The sequence below is a fragment of the Globicephala melas genome, chromosome 14 (genome assembly GCF_963455315.2).
Source record: "Globicephala melas chromosome 14, mGloMel1.2, whole genome shotgun sequence".
In the NCBI taxonomy this organism is placed as follows: Eukaryota; Metazoa; Chordata; class Mammalia; order Artiodactyla; family Delphinidae; genus Globicephala; species Globicephala melas.
The window spans coordinates 88493628-88510132 of record NC_083327.1 but is presented as its reverse complement, the minus strand read 5'-3'; the positions used below and the strand labels follow the sequence as shown (position 1 = coordinate 88510132).

The 16505-nt window shown below is 56.0% G+C and overlaps 1 protein-coding gene across 2 annotated transcripts in view; it reads right to left on the bottom strand.

Moving 5' to 3' along the window:
• FAM120B (family with sequence similarity 120 member B) overlaps positions 1–16505 on the bottom strand; it is a 104663-nt gene that overhangs the window by 15486 nt on the left and 72672 nt on the right. Inside the window, exon 12 of one of the 2 annotated variants that reach the window (XM_060283990.2) lies at positions 8668–8892. The exons of the other annotated variant lie outside the window; for it this stretch is intronic. The gene's annotated coding sequence lies outside the window, so the exon portion shown is untranslated. Of the gene's footprint in view, positions 1–8667; positions 8893–16505 lie in introns of those variants that run through there. 2 annotated transcript variants of the gene reach the window in all.

Below are 16505 nucleotides of genomic sequence, written 5' to 3'. Positions count from 1 at the left end.
AACATGGATGGACTTCTTAGAGATTATTATGCTAAGTGAAAGAAGTCAGACAGAGAAAGACAAAGACGGTATGATATTACTCATATGCGGAATTTAAAAAATACAGCAAACTAGTGAAGAAAACAGGAAAGAAACAGACTCACGGATGTAGAACACGAACTAGTGGAGAGGGAGGGGGGAGGGGCAAGCTAGGGGTTAGGAGGGTAAGAGAAACTGTTCTATATAAAATAAGCTACAGGGTTCATTGTACAGCGCAGGGAATACAGCCAATATCTTATAATAACTATAATTGGAGTATAACCTTTAAAAACTGTGAATCACTATATTGTATACCTGAAACGTATAATATTGTACATCAGCTACACTTCAATTTAAAAAAAAAGTCTGCTAGTATTGCTAAACCTGTGAGCATTTTCTGTTTATGTTACTTATTTGACACATAAAACACAGGTCAGGAACATCAATACTTGTCTGCGTTACACAAGCTGTGTGGTGGTGAAAGCCTGGGGATGCCTGACAGGGGCCAGACGTGGAGCTTGCGGAAAAAAGCCGCTGAGGGTCTGAAGAGGGCTCCAGGGTGTCGGATCTCTATTTTATTTGGATTTCTATGTTATTAGGAGCATTTCACACACAGAGAGTGGATGTTGAATTTCATCCGATGTTTATCAGCATCTTTAAAGACAATACTTTTACCTTTTGCTCTACTAAATGGTGGTTTACATCAAAAGACCTAGTATTGACCCATTCCTACTTCACTGGAAAAAACCCACTTTGCCTGGAGAGGCCACGCCGCCCACCCTCTGACACGAGGATGGGGGGCCCTGACTCTGCACCCGCCAGGGGATGGGCTGTGCGCGGGCATGAACGAGCGCGTGTCTCGGGCTGGGGTGTGGGGGTTCTGCAGGGCCGTGACCAGCGTAGGGGTGGTTGGTGTCTTCCCACTTCCTCACCCATGGCGGCACCATTTGTGGCTTCTTGCAGATTTGCTAGTGACACCGGCACACAGGTCATTTAAAGTTCCTTATGTTTGTGGGAGGTAGTTTCTTTGCTCATTTATATTTTCCTATGTCTGTATTTCAGTAAAAAGTGTGGTTAGCCTTCTGGGGTGCTGAGACGTACGGTAACAATAGGGGACAACTGGTCACTTTGGGACCGACACGGGGCAGGCGCTGGACAGACGTGAAACCCAGGCTGAACACGGGATGGGGAAGGCCACAGGCTCTGTGGCTTGGCGGCATCGCTGTGAATTTTGGATTTCTTTGATTACGCAATGATAAAAGTTACACCAAAATGCAAACGTTCCATCGCTCATCAAATCCTTAACAAATATTTATCGCGTCCCTACTGTGTGCTAGGCATTTTGTATGTTATATTATGCATTGTTTTCCTTGGAAAATAATTTAGCATTTCTTAAGCCGCCCCTGGACCTGGCTGTTGAACCCGCAGGCAGGCCCGCATGTCTGCTTTAGATCATTTGGCCAGATCCCCAGAGACCCTCATCTCAGGGGCCTCTGATGTGCGGCCTCCTCCCACTTTGTGGTTACAGCAGCTGGGTGGCAGCCCCGCTGTCTGACAAAGTCACGCAAACTTCGTGGATCAGACTGTGCGGCAACACTGCCAGCTTCTCATCATCGCCATTTGATGGGAGGGATTTGTAGTATTTAACAGTTTTACATATTTAATAGCTATTTGTCTAAGAAGCTTAACACAATAAACACTGCCAGCCACACGGGCCCCGTGTGCTCGGCGTGAGCAGAGGCTGCCGTTCCCCTTGGATTTCCAAGTCCAGGCACCACCCGGGACCACAGTCCTCCTCTGGCCTCCGGGTGCCCTCAGGAAGGGGTCGGGAGCAGCTGGGACTCCTCGGTGCTTCCATGCTAACTTGCTCATTTTTGCGAAAGCAGGAAGAAAAAGAAACTAGCCTCAGGAGTAGACAGCACCAATTTGGATCCGGGCAAAGTGAACGCTTCTCTGGGGCCCTACATCCCATACACAGCAGGGACTGTAAAATGTGACTTTCCCGGGCTCCGGGCATGCCAAGTCCTTGCCACTCAGCTCAGGAAACAGGAGGGTCTGTGGGAGAGCTTCTCTGTCTGTCTCAGCCTCCAGAGAACCTCACACTCAGGGCTGCTCTCCCTGTCTTCCCCCATCCTACCGTGGGCCAGCAGCCTGGAAAGCCCACCGCTGACGTGGGGACAGCGCCCAGCGCTGAGGCTCCCCCACCCACCGTGGTCCCAAGCGCAGCAGAGGCTTGGCTCTGGTGGCCCCATGGCTCCCAGCACACGGCAGCCACGAGGGGCAGGCCCAGAAGAGGAGGGAAGGCACGGGACCCCCCCACTGACGGACAGCCCTCCTCAACACACTGGAAACATGGCACCGTGGCCAATCCCCAAGCCTCCAGGAAGGCGGCACGGAGCGGCGTCCTGAGCAGCCTACACAGGACCATCGTGTCTCACCTGGGTTTCCCAGACGCCTGTGGCACTGTCTCCCTTCTCTTTGGACCGCCGCTCACAGCAGCTGCTCTGTCCTGCAGGGTCTGTCTGAGAAAGCATGAGGCCCAGGCGCTAGCGACACCCATGGAGGGAGGCTGCCTCTGTCTCGCAGTGCCGCCCGGTGCACGGGCGTCACCAACCACAGGCAGCTCCACAGAGGGAGCGCCGTGCGCAGGGCACTGTCCCGAGTGCACAGCCCAAAGACCCGCATTCAGAGGACCAGGGCGTGTTCCTGGCATTGGATGTGTTTCTGGGAGCCATTCTGGCCTCGCTGATCTTGACTGGGCTGGTGATACTCTACAGAGGACACGGGACGAGACGGGCTGGGCTCTGAGACAGCAGACGGCGTGGCCGGACTGTCACTTAGGTGGTCTTCAGATTGGCCAGGAACAGGGAGTGGCCGGTCGGACAGGCCTCATGGAGTGACCCCCCCACTCCCCGTCTGGTTCTGAAGAGTTCAGCTACTCATGTGATGGGTCAAGGTCCATGTTCCACTTTTCTTACTTCAGGCAGAGTTCCGAAGTTCACCTCTTTCAGTCTCCGCTTTGCTGCCCGTGAAGCTGGCCTGGTGCGTCCGTCCCGCTGTTTCCTTCTCCTTGGATGGGTCCACGTGCTTCTGCAGCTCTGCTGGTCACACACAGAGACTCTGGGTTCTCAGTGGCTGGGAAAAGCTGTCACTTTCCTGCCAAGATTCTTTCATGCTAACTCCCACTAGCTGGACGTTTTCTTTTTTCTTTCCTTTTTTTTTTTAATAAAAGCGAAAACTACGATTTTGCTGCCCCTGTTATGGGACACCTTGCACACATCATGTTATTTGTTTATTAATTAGGTGGACGTTTTCTCACCCACTCCTTTCCCTCTGGCTTTGTGTAAGCATATCACACTTACGGCTGTGCAGCCACGTTGTGGCCATGAGGAGGCGCTCACCCAGCGGCCTGGTATCAGTGAGCACTGAAATAGCCCTGAGCTCCCCACCTCAAGACTCCCTGTTCTGTGAGAAAAACAGCTTGTTTGCTGAAGACACTGTTATTCCAGGAGTCTGCTACTTGTAGCTGAAAGCATTCCTTTTGACGCGGGGAGGATTTGGACAGACCACTGGGTAGAAAGGGGGCTCCAGGGATGTGCTGGGGGGTTGGCCAGTTGCTGGCCTGCTTCTGAGGACACAGAGGGTGGGCTTTTCTAGAACACTGCTCAGCCAGCCCTCGCAGGGCCAGAGTCACCAGGCAGCGTCAGGGCAGCGGGCGTGGACGTGAGGCCGGGAGCCCTGGCACTCACGGCTAGCGTGGCCCGGCCCATCCGAGGCGCCACGAGTGTGTCCCAGAGGGGTCGGCCCAGGCACGTCAGCCCAGGCTTTCTGACGGTGTGGCCTGGCCTGAGCCTGCCCCAACGCCTGCTCCCTCTGGCTTTACCCCAGGCTGGATGGAGGCTCAGACATGCGGCCCCGTTTGCCTGTCCAGCAGAAGCCACCTCCCTCCCTCTTGTGCCCCTGCCGCTTTCCCCAGGATTTACTGTGTGTCTGCTCCACACCTGTCCCACCGGCTCTCCCCACCCTCATCGAGACAAGGTTTGCTGCCCTGATTGGGGGACCCCGTTTCCCAGAAGTCTGACCGAAGCCTTGGCGCAGGCCTGAGCGTGGCCCGAATCCCACCCACTGCAGCGCTGGCTGCCCCTGGCCCCTCGGGCCCCCGTGCGTCCTCACTTCCGCTTCCTTCGACATGCACGTCTGCTGTTCTCAGTAGGTCATGGGGTGTGCAGGCACCCAGGGGTTGTGGCCGCTCCTGTCTCCTGAGGAGTCGGAGCCCTGGGGGCCTGTGGCTAGGTGCTGGCACAGGGCTTTCCTGGCTCGGATGTGGCCTCCGTCGCCCCTGACAGGGAGGGGCTGCGGCGCCGTGGGACAGGAGCAGAGTGCTGGGCCCCCTGGGAGCCAGCAGAACCGGGTTGCGGTGACCTGGGTGGGTGACTTGTCTCCCAGAGCCTCGATTCCCTGATCTGTCAAGTGGGTTAGAGGCACGCAGCTCCCCGGCCAGCGCCGGGGCCCACCAACCTCCCTCCTGGGCCCCGTGCCGCTGCCTCCGGCCTCCAGGCCGCGGGCTCCGGGTCCTGGGCCCTCCACTGTGGGAACGGAGCGTTTGGGGCCCCGCCTCAGAATCTTCTCAAAAGCAATATTCTGAGCACCCCTGGCGGCGAGGCAGGCCTGAGTGGAAAGCTTCCCGAAGTGACTTTTCTTCCACACCCAGCCTCACCCTGCAGCCAGGACCCTGGAGGGCTGCCCAGGGCCCGGGGCCATGACGGGCAGCGGGAAGCCTGGGGGACGTCGGTCCCCCTGCCAGCAGGTTCGGGCTGCACCCCTCCCTCAGCCTTAACCCCGTCAAGTCCTCGGGGGCCACACGGCTTCATTGCCTTAACTGGCTCAGTAAGCCCGTTGGCTTGTGATCCAAGGGCAAAGGCCGACGTAATCCTGGCTTTGGGGGTTCAGACCCCTCTGTGGAGTTGGAGACCCCGGAACTTGCTCCCCACCAGCTTCCCAGCAGCGGAAGTGTCTTTGCAGCAATTCCCACAGAGAACAGCCCAAGCCCGCCCAGGTGGCACCTGGAACCCCAAGCCATTGCTGGGGTTAGGTCTGCGGCCTGGGGGGGGGCCCACCTTTCTCATCTGCCAGCTGCCCTGTGCTGCCACCCCGCCCCTCCTCTGGGTTATGCAGATCTGTGACTCCCTCGGAGGAGGCCCCGGGCAACCCTGCAACCGGCGGGAAGGTGTGATGCCCGCCAGGCTCCCACCCTCTGCTGGCCGAGGTGCAGGCGTGGCCACTTCAAAGCCCAGGGAGGGCGGTGTCCTGAGCGCCCCCTGCCGGCCCCTCGCAGGTGGGAAGTCCAAGTGTGAAACGGTTCACGGCGGCACGTTCCTCTGCGGCCGAGGCCGCGGTCAGGGGCGTCGCAGCTTGCAGCCCCGACTTCCGATCGCTTCGCTCAGATGGAGGCCCAGGCACGCTCCCCCTGCGCCCATGCCGTCGGCTGGAGGGGCGGGCGTGGTCGTCCAGCTCGTCCTGGAGTCTCCTCAGCTCAGAAACGCTGTGATTTGTGACACTGGTGTGGGGCCAGCACGAGGGCAGGAGGACACCGTCCGCCGGAGAGAGGGGCCTGGCGTGTCCGTGGCGGGTCGGTCGGTGGAAGGGTCGCCTGCCCCATATCCCCAGATAAGAGCCGGAGGTCGGCTCATTTTTCTTTATCACGTGTCACGTCTGCATGGGGGGCTGGGAGGGAAAACTTCAGAGGAGGAAGCCTGGGCCGGGAGAGCAGCGCGGGGGCAGCAGAGGGAACTCTTCTGCCCGAGGCTCTGCGGCGTGAGGGGCGTCGCCCTCGGGCGATTCAGCGGCTGGTCCGGGGCCGGGTGTTGGGTCCCGGCACCCAGGTGGGTAAGCCTGGAGCCTGGGTGGGACACGACCCGCCGGCCCTCTAACCAGGTCCTCGTCAGCAGGTGAGAGCCAGCAGGACAGACAGAGATTTTAAGCCGTTTGGGGTTCCGGCCACCGGGTCGGGCAGGAGTTCCGAGTCCCCCGGAGCAGGCTCCCGTGGGTCAGGCAGAGGCCTCCGGTCGAGAAGGGGGACATATGGACCACAGAGCAGCCGCGGATGTCGGGGCCTGGTCCCCAGCACCGAGAAGCAAGGTGGCCCCTGCGATGTTCTGTGCTGTCAACACTGATCACAAGGGGGACCAGGCCTCCTGAACCAGGATCCCCAGGAAATTTACACACAAAGTCAGGTTTCAGCAGCATGATGTACCTCTTAACTGGGCCTTCCTGCCTCCTAGGGGCCCTGGGCGCCTCCCGCGAGCCCTGGAGTTGAAGCTGAATGTCAGCAGTGAGGCTGGGTCCCCAAGTCTGCTCCCCGGGCCAGGGGCACCAGCAGCTCCTCAGCAATGTTAGAAACGCAGGTTCCTGTGCCCGCCTGGTCCTGAACTCTGGGCGGTTCTGGCCACAAAGTCTGAGATCCACTCAGTCCGCTACAGGAGCCTGAGGAAATGTGGCCGAAGGGGCTGGGTCAGCGGTCGGCGAGCACCTGACCCAACGTCCGGGTCACACCTAACAGCCACTCCAAGCGCAGGTGCATGCCCGCTCTCGTTTAAAGAAAGCAGATTCCTGTGTCTGCGGGTCAGGGCCAGAGCCCCGCCCCCTCGGGGCTGAGGCAGACCTCCGTTCTGTTCCTCATTTACAAGAGAAGTGGAGGACCCACCCTGGTCCCCAGAGGACCCACGGATGGCCGTGCCGACACTGTCCCAGAGGACACCAGGGCTGGTGGGACGCGCCCCCGGTCGGAGGTGAGGAAGGTGTGCCTGGTCCTCCTCTGTCCTCTCGCACGAGCAGAGCTGGGTGGTGACGAACCAGCCCCACTGCCCTCTCTGCCTGACCCCCACCCAGGGTCGTACGGCTCCCTCTCAGAAGAGGGCGGGGGGGTCACAGTGGCCCAGAGAGCTCCAACTCCGCCTGAGTTGAGCCGGGGAGGGGCGAGGTGGTGGCCAGCTGAGCAGTGACCCCCCCCCCCCCCCGCCTGGCAAGCTGCAAGTGGACACTCCACAAACCCCTGCTGCGTCAGGTAAGGCCCCTTCCCCTGGGGGGAAGAGGAGAAAGAAGAGCTGGCTGGCCTTGCATGGGCGGCAGCTGCCGAGAGATGTAACTCACACGCGCGCGCGCACACACACACACACACACACACACACACTGTAGACCCAGGTGAGGCAACACGGCACCATTCTCGCCAGGAGGGCGAGGCCACTGCGGATCTGCCGGGACAGAGGATTTAGAGGTGCCTGTTGTCAAGGCGATCACCCAAGTATCCCATCCACATACTGTCAGGTTCTGCGATGAAACATGGGCTTTGGACACAAACACAGCAACGGCACTGCCGCCTGGGTCCCAGGCAGATGGGGCTGCACGCCTGTGGCCCCCTGGCCCCACCTCCTCCTGCCCTGCCCCCATCCCCACTGCTGAGGGTCCCACGGGGCGGGCGCGGCACATCCGCTGAGAAGCAAGAACCATGGCTCAAGGGTGACTCCCAGTGACATCGAGCTTTGGGCCCACCCCTCGGGGGTCCCACCGGGGGGGTGGGGGGGAAGGGAGGAAAGCGGCGACTGTTCAGACCTCCCGTGTGCTGGGCACTGCATGCTGGTCCTTACATGATACCCAGTGTTGTCCTGCTTTCCGAGCTGAGGGAACTGAGGCTCAGAGAGGGTAACTTGCTGAAAAGTCACACAGCCAGCCTCCCAACCACCTTGGCCACATGGCCCCGGCCCCTCATGCCGGCCACAGTTTCTTATGAAAGTCAGGGTCAGCTTGTGCCTTGCTGGGGCCCTGGGAGAAAACAGGACTGGCCCAGAGAACCATGTGTGGGGCCGGGGAGTGGGGTCCACCCCCCGTGAGCTAGACGTGCTGCAGGGAGTGTTTGTGATGGGAACCCCAGCCCCTCCCATCTTCTCCACCTCCTCTGCAGTCCACCCGACATGGGGCTGAGGGGGTCTCCTGGCCCCCGGCACAAAAAGCAGCCGACAGGATCACTGGGCGAGTGGCTAAGGCCACTTACAGTCACAGTGCAAGGTCTCTGTGTGCTCAGCAAAGGCGCTTACAGAGAAGCACCTGTCTCATTTAGCCCCGTCATCACTATCACACAGCCAAAACACAACAGCTACCTCTGTGGGCAAAACTAAAACCGAACTGGGCAATCAGACCTGGCTTTGCGGCCCGACCACATGTAGAGGCCGCGGCTGTAGCTTCTATAAGCCAGATGCTGTTCTCCCCACAAGAAACAGGGACAGAGGGGTGTCAACGAGGCTCATTTGGGAGATCGGTTTCCCACCTGTTACAGATACTCCAGAACGAAAAAGCCCCTTCGGCTGCTGTGCAAATCGTAGTTTCTTCTCAGATCCGTGGGAACAGCTGGAAACTGGAGCTGGGCTCCGGGGGGAGATGGTCAGCTCGGCGAGGAGGACAGCATCTGGACAGTGGGCAGGTGCCGCAGAGCTACAGACCCCGGACAAGGGGCCAGCCTCCTGCCAGCCCGGTCGAGCCCCCGAGGGGGGCCCACCTGGTGCCAGCCTGTATCTGGCACAGGACTCGCGTCCCCGGGAGAGGGGCAGGTTCACAGACTTGGAGACCTCAACCTTAAACCCAGGTCCCTAGTTCCACGGCTTTTCAATTCTTGAGTTTATTCCACAACATACATATGTCCAGCTTCCTCGTCTCTTCCCGGTGAGTTCATCCCATGCGATCACTGCTTCGTCCGTGTGACACGGGTTGTGTTGGGAGAAGGGGTCCGTCCTCGGGGTGGAAAGGCAGGGCTCCCGCCCTCCGTGGGGTCAAAGTCGCTTGGCTCCACTGGCCTCCAGGAGCAAGGATCCTGCTCAGACAGCCCTATGGATTTGAGTAAGTGATCAGAAAAGGCAGTTCCAGCGTTCCTGTGCCTTTTCAATTTGTACATGTTTCTGAATTGCAGTATTTTCTCTGCAAATTAACCCACAGGGAGAAAAGCCTCGCCCAGACACATGCTGAGATGTACATGAGGAGATTTGAACACACCTCGTGGTTTCAGTGAACACCCAGCTGGTGGCTCCTCGGCCCCTGTGGATGGGCCCCCCCAAGCCCAGGCTGCTCCGGGCCCTGGTGAGGTCTCCCACAACAGTGCGGGTACGGGCGTGAGGGGCAGGGTCTCTGGAGGGACGAGGGTCCTCAGGATGGCCTGTGACCTGCAGGGACTTGGGCCCCATGACTCGGGGCTCACAAAGCCACCGAGGGCTCTGGGGGTCACACCTGTCCCAAGCCAGCCCTTCACATCGGGGTCCTAACGGGAAACAACGGTGTCCACGGGTCCGAGTCTCAGGTGAGGATTTTGGTGGCCACAACGCTGGGCTCCGAGCTCCGCTCTGCAGGGCCAGCGCTCAGCGGGCAGGTGACACGCAACAGCATCTGTGGATGAGGGTGGACCCACGGGCAACATGGCCACGAATAACCACACACGTGTCACTGCACACACGTGTGACTGTACCTGTGGAACACATCCATGGAAATAGAGTTCTGACGGACATGCCAAACCTTCTTCGTCCCTTGAGAAGGGAGGGATTTCGTATTGCCTGCTCAGCCTGACCCAAGTGGAACACGGTCGCTCGGGGAGTTTTATGAGAAAAGCTGGGCATCTTTTCGTTTAAGGGCGACTTCTCCTTCCTTCTCGTGAGCTGTGTGTCACGTCCTTTGCCCCCTTTTCCTCATTGACCTATTGGTCTCTTTATTATTGACTTAAATAACAAAGAAACTCCTCTCGGTTTCTGTTACAAACATCTTTTACAGCTTATCTTCATCTTCTGACTGGCTTACGGTGACGGTTTAGTTCCACGCAGAGTATTTTTATTCTTATGTCATCTTTTTGTTCATATCATTATGGCTTCTGGGTTTTGTGCTATATTTAGGCCTTCCATACAACATAAAAACCCTCCTGTGGTTTCTTTCAGTCAGTACACGTCTGTTTCTCTTCTTTAGCATTCAGATCATTGATCTGTCTGGAATTAACTTTGATGAAGTCCAGGGCCAGCTTTATAGTTTTCCAAGATGTTTGTCTATGTAGCACCACTACATTCCCCCAACGATTTAAACACTTTTATCATAAATGACTTGTATTTGGGGTCTGTTTCTGGACTCCCTAATTATCCATTTGCCAGGAAAAGAGAGTTTAAAATATAACTTCAAAACGTGTTTTAATATCTGATAGAGCTAATTCCTCTATGATTTTTCTCTTAGATTTGCCCTATTTTTATTTTTTCACACAAATTTAGATTTAACCTGTCTAGTTAAAAAGAGTTAACATTTTAGTTGGGGTTGCACTATGTGTGCAGATTACCTGTGCAGAAACTGGCATCTTCAACCCAAGCGCATGCGTGCTGGTCCCTGTCCCGGTGTGCACGTTCCCCAGAGGTGCTATACAGTTTTCTTGCTGTAGGACTTTCATATTTCTTCCTAACCGCATTGTTATACAGCTTATCTTTTTTTTTGTTGCTGTGATAAACGAAGCCTTTTCTTCTGTCATATCTCCTACTGGTTCTTGTTTCCAGACAGGAAGCCTGCTGATTACTTTGCCAAATTCTCTTATATTTTTGTACATATTTTTCAGCTGCTTCTCTAGGGTTTTCCAGATATACAATGAAATAACCTGTAAGTAATCATCACTTTGTCTCATCCTTTCCCAGTTTTGTACTTTCTTTCTCCTGACTCAACTGCATGGGCCAGAACCACCAAAGCTGTGTGAAGGGGCTGTGGGATCGTGAGGGTCTGTCTTCTTCCCAGCGTCTCCAGGGTTCCCCAGGATGTGAGCTTTCAGGCTGAGACAGCACTGATAATATTAAAGACGTATTCATCAACTGCTGTTTTATTAGGAGCATTTTAAAAGCTGAGAGTGGATGTTGAATTTCATCCAATGTTTGTCAGCATCTATAGAGACATTTTAATCTTTTGCTCTACTAGATGGTGGTTTATATCAAAAGGCCTAGTATTGACCCATTCTTACTTCACTGGAAAAAAACTACTTAGTCCCTTATTAGTGTATAATCTTTTTAACACACTGCTGGATTCTGTTTGCTAATTACTTACTTAGGATTTTCACACTTGCTTACACATTAGATTAGTCGATAGCTTTCGTTTTTGCTGATCTCTTTGGTGTCAATGTTATGTTCACTTTCTTTCTACATTTGCGATGGCTTAAATAATGTTGGAACAGGCAGGGTAAATGGCACAGAGGGAAATCAGCACTTGCCACCCTTTACCCAAGTAACCTGGAAATGGGCCTTTTATGTGCATCTGTTGGAAATTAAAAGATACTTGAGACATTATGAAGAAATTCCTATTTTAAAAAGCCATCGAGATAAGAAGTCTAACGGGAGTTTTGCTTTCGGTAAAATTCCAAGTTTGACTTGCTCTTAAGGCCATTTGGTGCCCAGCAATGTGTGTTAATTTTATTGAAATATCACTATCTTATGCTCACAAGTGCAGTGGTGAAAGGCCAGGGAAGTGGAACTTAATGAGCAGCCAGGCACCTGCTTTCTCGTTTCCGGGAAGCGAGGACCTGCCTGCGGTCGAGCACCGGGCGGGTGACTGGAGATTGGAGGGAGCCTGGCAGGAGGTGGCCAGGGGCCCGGCTAGGGTGCGGACGCTTAACTAACTCCAGCGGGCAGTGCGGTGCGGAAGGCTGAGGGCCACTGCTGAGCTTGGGGGGCCGTGCTGATGAAGTGACCGCGGGGCACCAAGACCCTCGTGGCGACACCCAGCCCCTGGGTCTGAGGGAAGTCGCGTCCTAGAGCCACAAATGAACCTTTACAGCAGATTTTGTGAAATTCTGGGGGCGCTGCCACCACGGCAGCCGGGGGCTCTGTGCGGGGCGGGCATCTCAGGAGAGGCTTGGGTGGGTGAGTCTGGCCACGAGAGGCTGACTCCTCCCCAGAGGTGGCTTCCTATACCGCACGGAGTCGCTCGGGTCCCTGGCTTCCCACTGACTCCCTGGAGACCATAAGATGCCTCAGGTCTTGCCTGGGCATCCGCTCCTGCCCACGCCCAGGGTCTGGCTGAAAAAGCGCCGAGGGGGCCCCAGAAACCCTGGAGTAGGTCCCGTGCTGCCCTCCTGCCTGGTCCCAGCTCTGGGTGGTCCCATCAACTTGGAGAACACGGAGGGCGGCCTGGCGCCCTTGTTTCTGGGAGGAACTGCCATGCTCTGCCCTCTCCTGATAAACCTGGGCGTGGGCCCTGCATGTGCAGCTCAGCAGCCTGTGAGGCCTCCTCGTGCAGGTCTGTGTGGTGCCCGGTGGAAGTGCCCCGGACACACGCCGTCCTGATGGAGAGAAGCAGCCCAAGGTCACAGCCAGACCTGGGAGCTGGTCTCCCCAAGAACCAGCAGGAGAAACAGAATCTCTGTATCCCTAGGTTCTCAAAAAAGGAAGTAACTGTAAGCAAACAGGGTAGGGGGTCCCTGGAGAAAGAACCAGGCATGGCCTTCCTGACATAAGAAGCCATTTGGGGCCTAAGCCTTTTGTGATCTGAACGTGGACACAGCGCTTGCCCTTGAACAGGTCTCAGCAGTTAATGATCTTAATGGAGGCGGGAAACGCAGGAACAAAGGAAGACCAGTCAAGAAGCAACGGAACAGCGATGCAACAGAGTCCCAGCTCCTCCCCAAGGGACGCACACCACAGTCTGAGTTACTCTGCAGGAACTAAGTCCTCCCCAGGAGGCGAAGAGGGATGCTGACCGTCCCAACTTCAGTCAGCTAGAGCCTGGGCTGTGTCCACCTCTGCCCAATTCTATGTTGAACTCTCTTCTGCTCAAGCCCCCTCATGAAGATGCAGGTACCCTTGGCTTAAAACACCCCCTATTTTGCTGCTCTGGGAGATATCCCCGGTGCTCTCCTTACTTGCTGCAAGCAATCAATCCTTCCTCCTCCCGCACTGGGCTTGGTTGTGTCTTCTGGCTCGACGCTCACCAAGAGGGGAACTCAGTTTGGGGGTAACGTAGCAGAGGTCTGGCTTTGCCCTAGACCCCTCCTAGCCTCCCGCTGAGGGGCTCCAGTCTCACCACCTGACACCTCGGTGGAGAGGAGGCTGCAACCGGCCTGCTCCCTTCAGCAGCTCTCAACCCCAGCTGAAAACACGGACTCTCTAGGAGGCTCCGCAGCTGCGCCCCCTGCAAGGAGCCCCCTGGTGCTGCCGGGAGGGACGTGGGTCCCACAACAGGGCCCACGAAACGGTCCTGCTAACAGCTGACGAAAGCCCACCCATCTGTCCCATTAAACCAGCTCCCCAAACTGCGTGGGTGGACAGATGTTCCCTGGCCAAGGGGCCGTGTCCCAGCCAGTTGGAGCTCTCCCGTGCGGGCAGACTCAGCCCGCAGACACCAGCCTGAAATTTGGGGAAGGGTCCATTCCGGAGTCAGGCGCCAGGCGAACAGAAATACACGGCCACCCAGCTCTCAGACTGGCCAGCTCTCCTTCCAACGGTACGTGCTCCGAACTGGGGGGAGAGGGCCAGGCCAGAGGCGGAGGGAGCGCTGAGGGAGGGGCAGCAGGGCCGGGAGGAAGGAAGACCGACCCCTCCCCAGCCCCATTCCAGAGCACAGATAAAAGTGAAACCTGACCGGGGAGTGTTTGTGTTGCCACGGTAACGGGGACACTTCAGCAACTCGGAGCAGATGGTCAGTGAGCAACAGGCAGCATATGCTCCCGTAAGCCCTGCCGTGGGCACAGATGGAGGGTGGGCAGGGCGCTCGCCCTGGTACCCTGACATTTCCTTCCCTGCCCTCCCCTTGGTGCTGCGTCACGGACATTAGCGCCTGTGTGTGCAGCTGGGCTTCAGTTAGCCGAGCGGGACGCTGACGACCAGGGGCCCAGAGCCCAGTGAGCAGCCCTGCCAGCCCTGGGCTGTGCCTGCGGCTTTTACAGAAGCAGCACACTTCCCTGTGGGAAGGAGGAGGATTAAACGTCTCCTTCAGCGTCTTCAGGGACAGGGTGGGGCAGAGACAGGTCCTCGTGGGGACTTCGGGGACTCAAGGGCGGGAAGCACGTGGTCACGCTGCCTGGCCACCAGCCAGGGTGTGACCCTGCGGTTCTGCGTCTTGTGCTGTTTGTAAGTCTTCGCCGCATCTGGTCTGACCCCCTTCGTGGGAGGTTTAAGTATCAGCCCCCAGCCCGGCCGGCGGGAGCAGACCCCTGCACACGCCACACCTTCCTCTGTCCCAGCTGCATCTGAACGTGTCCTGTGGCCCGTTAGGTCGGACACTCCCTCTTCCGCGGGCTGCCTGACTCAGAATGAGCCTTGTATGGACAGGACGAGAGTAAATTCCTATCTGGACCCTGGGGACAGAGTCTCCCACACAAATGTCCCGTCAGTACGTCTGCCCACAGAACGGCTGCGTCAACCTACGTGGCTTCTCCGCTGTCCCCAGGCTCCCACACCTCCATCCACGCCTCCTCCAGGCTGTCCTGCGTTAGCTTTTGGCCATTTTGTTTCTGATGCTTTTTTTAATGCATTAAATTCTAACCCGTATCTCTTCCCACTTTCCCTTTCCAGAGGTGCTGAAGTTGTCATTTCCGGGAAAACAACACAAAAAGTTTTGTTGCCAATGAGGAAATCTGAAATTTCAAGCAAAAATTAGAGTTGGGAGCCCTTGTGTGAGCCACAGCCGCTGGAGGGTGTCCTCAGGGAAGAGCTCTCAGACGGAGCTGCGGGCGACAGCAGCGAGTGTGACTCTCGTATAAGGAAACATGCCAGCGTTTGGAAGACTGCAGAACTCAGAGAGCCAGTATTTTCCACATGACCAAGCAGGGTACACAACTGTGCGCCCAGAGTGCAGGGCAGACCAGTGCCTGTCACACACGCTGGGCCGGAGTTACTGAAGCGGTTTCAGATTCCACTGCAGTTGCCTTCAGAGAACTCCTGCCTGTGGAGTGTGGGATGGTTTCCAGGAAGCCTGTCCATCTCTGAAAAGGCACCAGAGGCCTCCTGCTCTCGAGCCACAGGCCTGGGGCCGGTCCTCCTTTTCTCTCAGACGAATGGCGCACTGCTGCAGATGGTCTGCTGTCTTTCCTAAAACCGGACACTAAATGGATTTGCAAAAGTGCAAAAGAATGCTGCTCTTCTCACTCATTTTTTTTGGAGGAAATATGTTATTTTTAAATGAATTAATAAATACACATTTAAGGTTTTTTACCCTTTTTAATTTTCAATGCAGTAACCTAGAGTCCTCAATAGTTTCTAGGTATAAAAGGGGTCTAAGACCAGTAAGAACGAGAACTGTTCCCAAGAGGATGAAAAGCACATTTTCTACGACTCTGTGTACTTGCTAGGGGCCACCAAAGCCTGGGAGTCTACTGTAGTGATCTGCTGCTCCTCCGTGAAAGAGAAATCCTTCATATCCAACATAACAAGGCGATTTTCCTGACGTCTGTCCACACAAGCTCAGAAACATTCAGTTTGACAATCAGCTCATTATAATGTGCTGTGAACGTTTCTACGAGGGCCAGGGACTGAACCTCGCTACATACCATCCGGGATTAAAACGATTTTAATCCAGCTTTAAGACTTGGAAAGGTCCAACTGTTAGAAGGAAATATGCTGAAACCCAGAATATCAGAAAAGAGCAAAGGAAGAGGAGGATTTCTAAGGGGGGGGAAGAAAAAACAGCATGACTCTTTGGGAAAACCTTTTCAGAAAGAAAGAAAGTTCTGTAGCCTTAAATTGGCGACTCATGCTGAGTCATACGATCCCTTCAGCCACTGTGGTACTGTCTTCTCAGAAGTGCATTGCTCCGAGACCAAAGCCAAAGGGATTAGACAATTTCCTCCTTTCGAGCTGACTGCATCCCCCTCGCCCGGCACACGGTGACCTGTCACTGCCCTGCTGCCTGGGACAGGAAGGCTGGGGTGACACCAGATGTGTATCAGTGGCTCAGACTATTTCAGTATCTCTTCACACGTGACAGGCTTTTATCTTGGTCTGGATCCGAAGTTAAGGGCTGTGGCTTGAACATTTGATTCAATAGACAGGCTGGTGGCTTAATTTAATCGAATCATCTGCTTTTCCTGAATTTTAACAGCTACATGGATCAAGAAAAGGGAGAGTATATCTCACGCCATTTTACACAGACTTATGAGCTAGCTGCTAACGCAAAGGACTGACAGGCTGGAGAGGCCGAATCAAACCACAAGACAGATCTTGGAGTGCTTTACTCTTGGTGCCGGATCTGCCTCCAAGAAAATGGGGTTAGGAGACGACGAAACTGTAGAACAGCCGGCGAGAAACCTGCAGCCCGTGGAACCTTCCGGAAGAGGCTTCCCCCGGCTGCTCAGCTTTACTAACACTCAGTGGCTCTAGTGCAGACAAGTGTCCAGGCGCGAAGCCGTGGCCAGCGGGCCTCGCTCCCTCCTGCCCTCAAGTCACTGCCTGCCGGACCCCCTGCCCTCCGGCTCTGACCTCCGGGCAGGGGTGGGCGCTGACCTG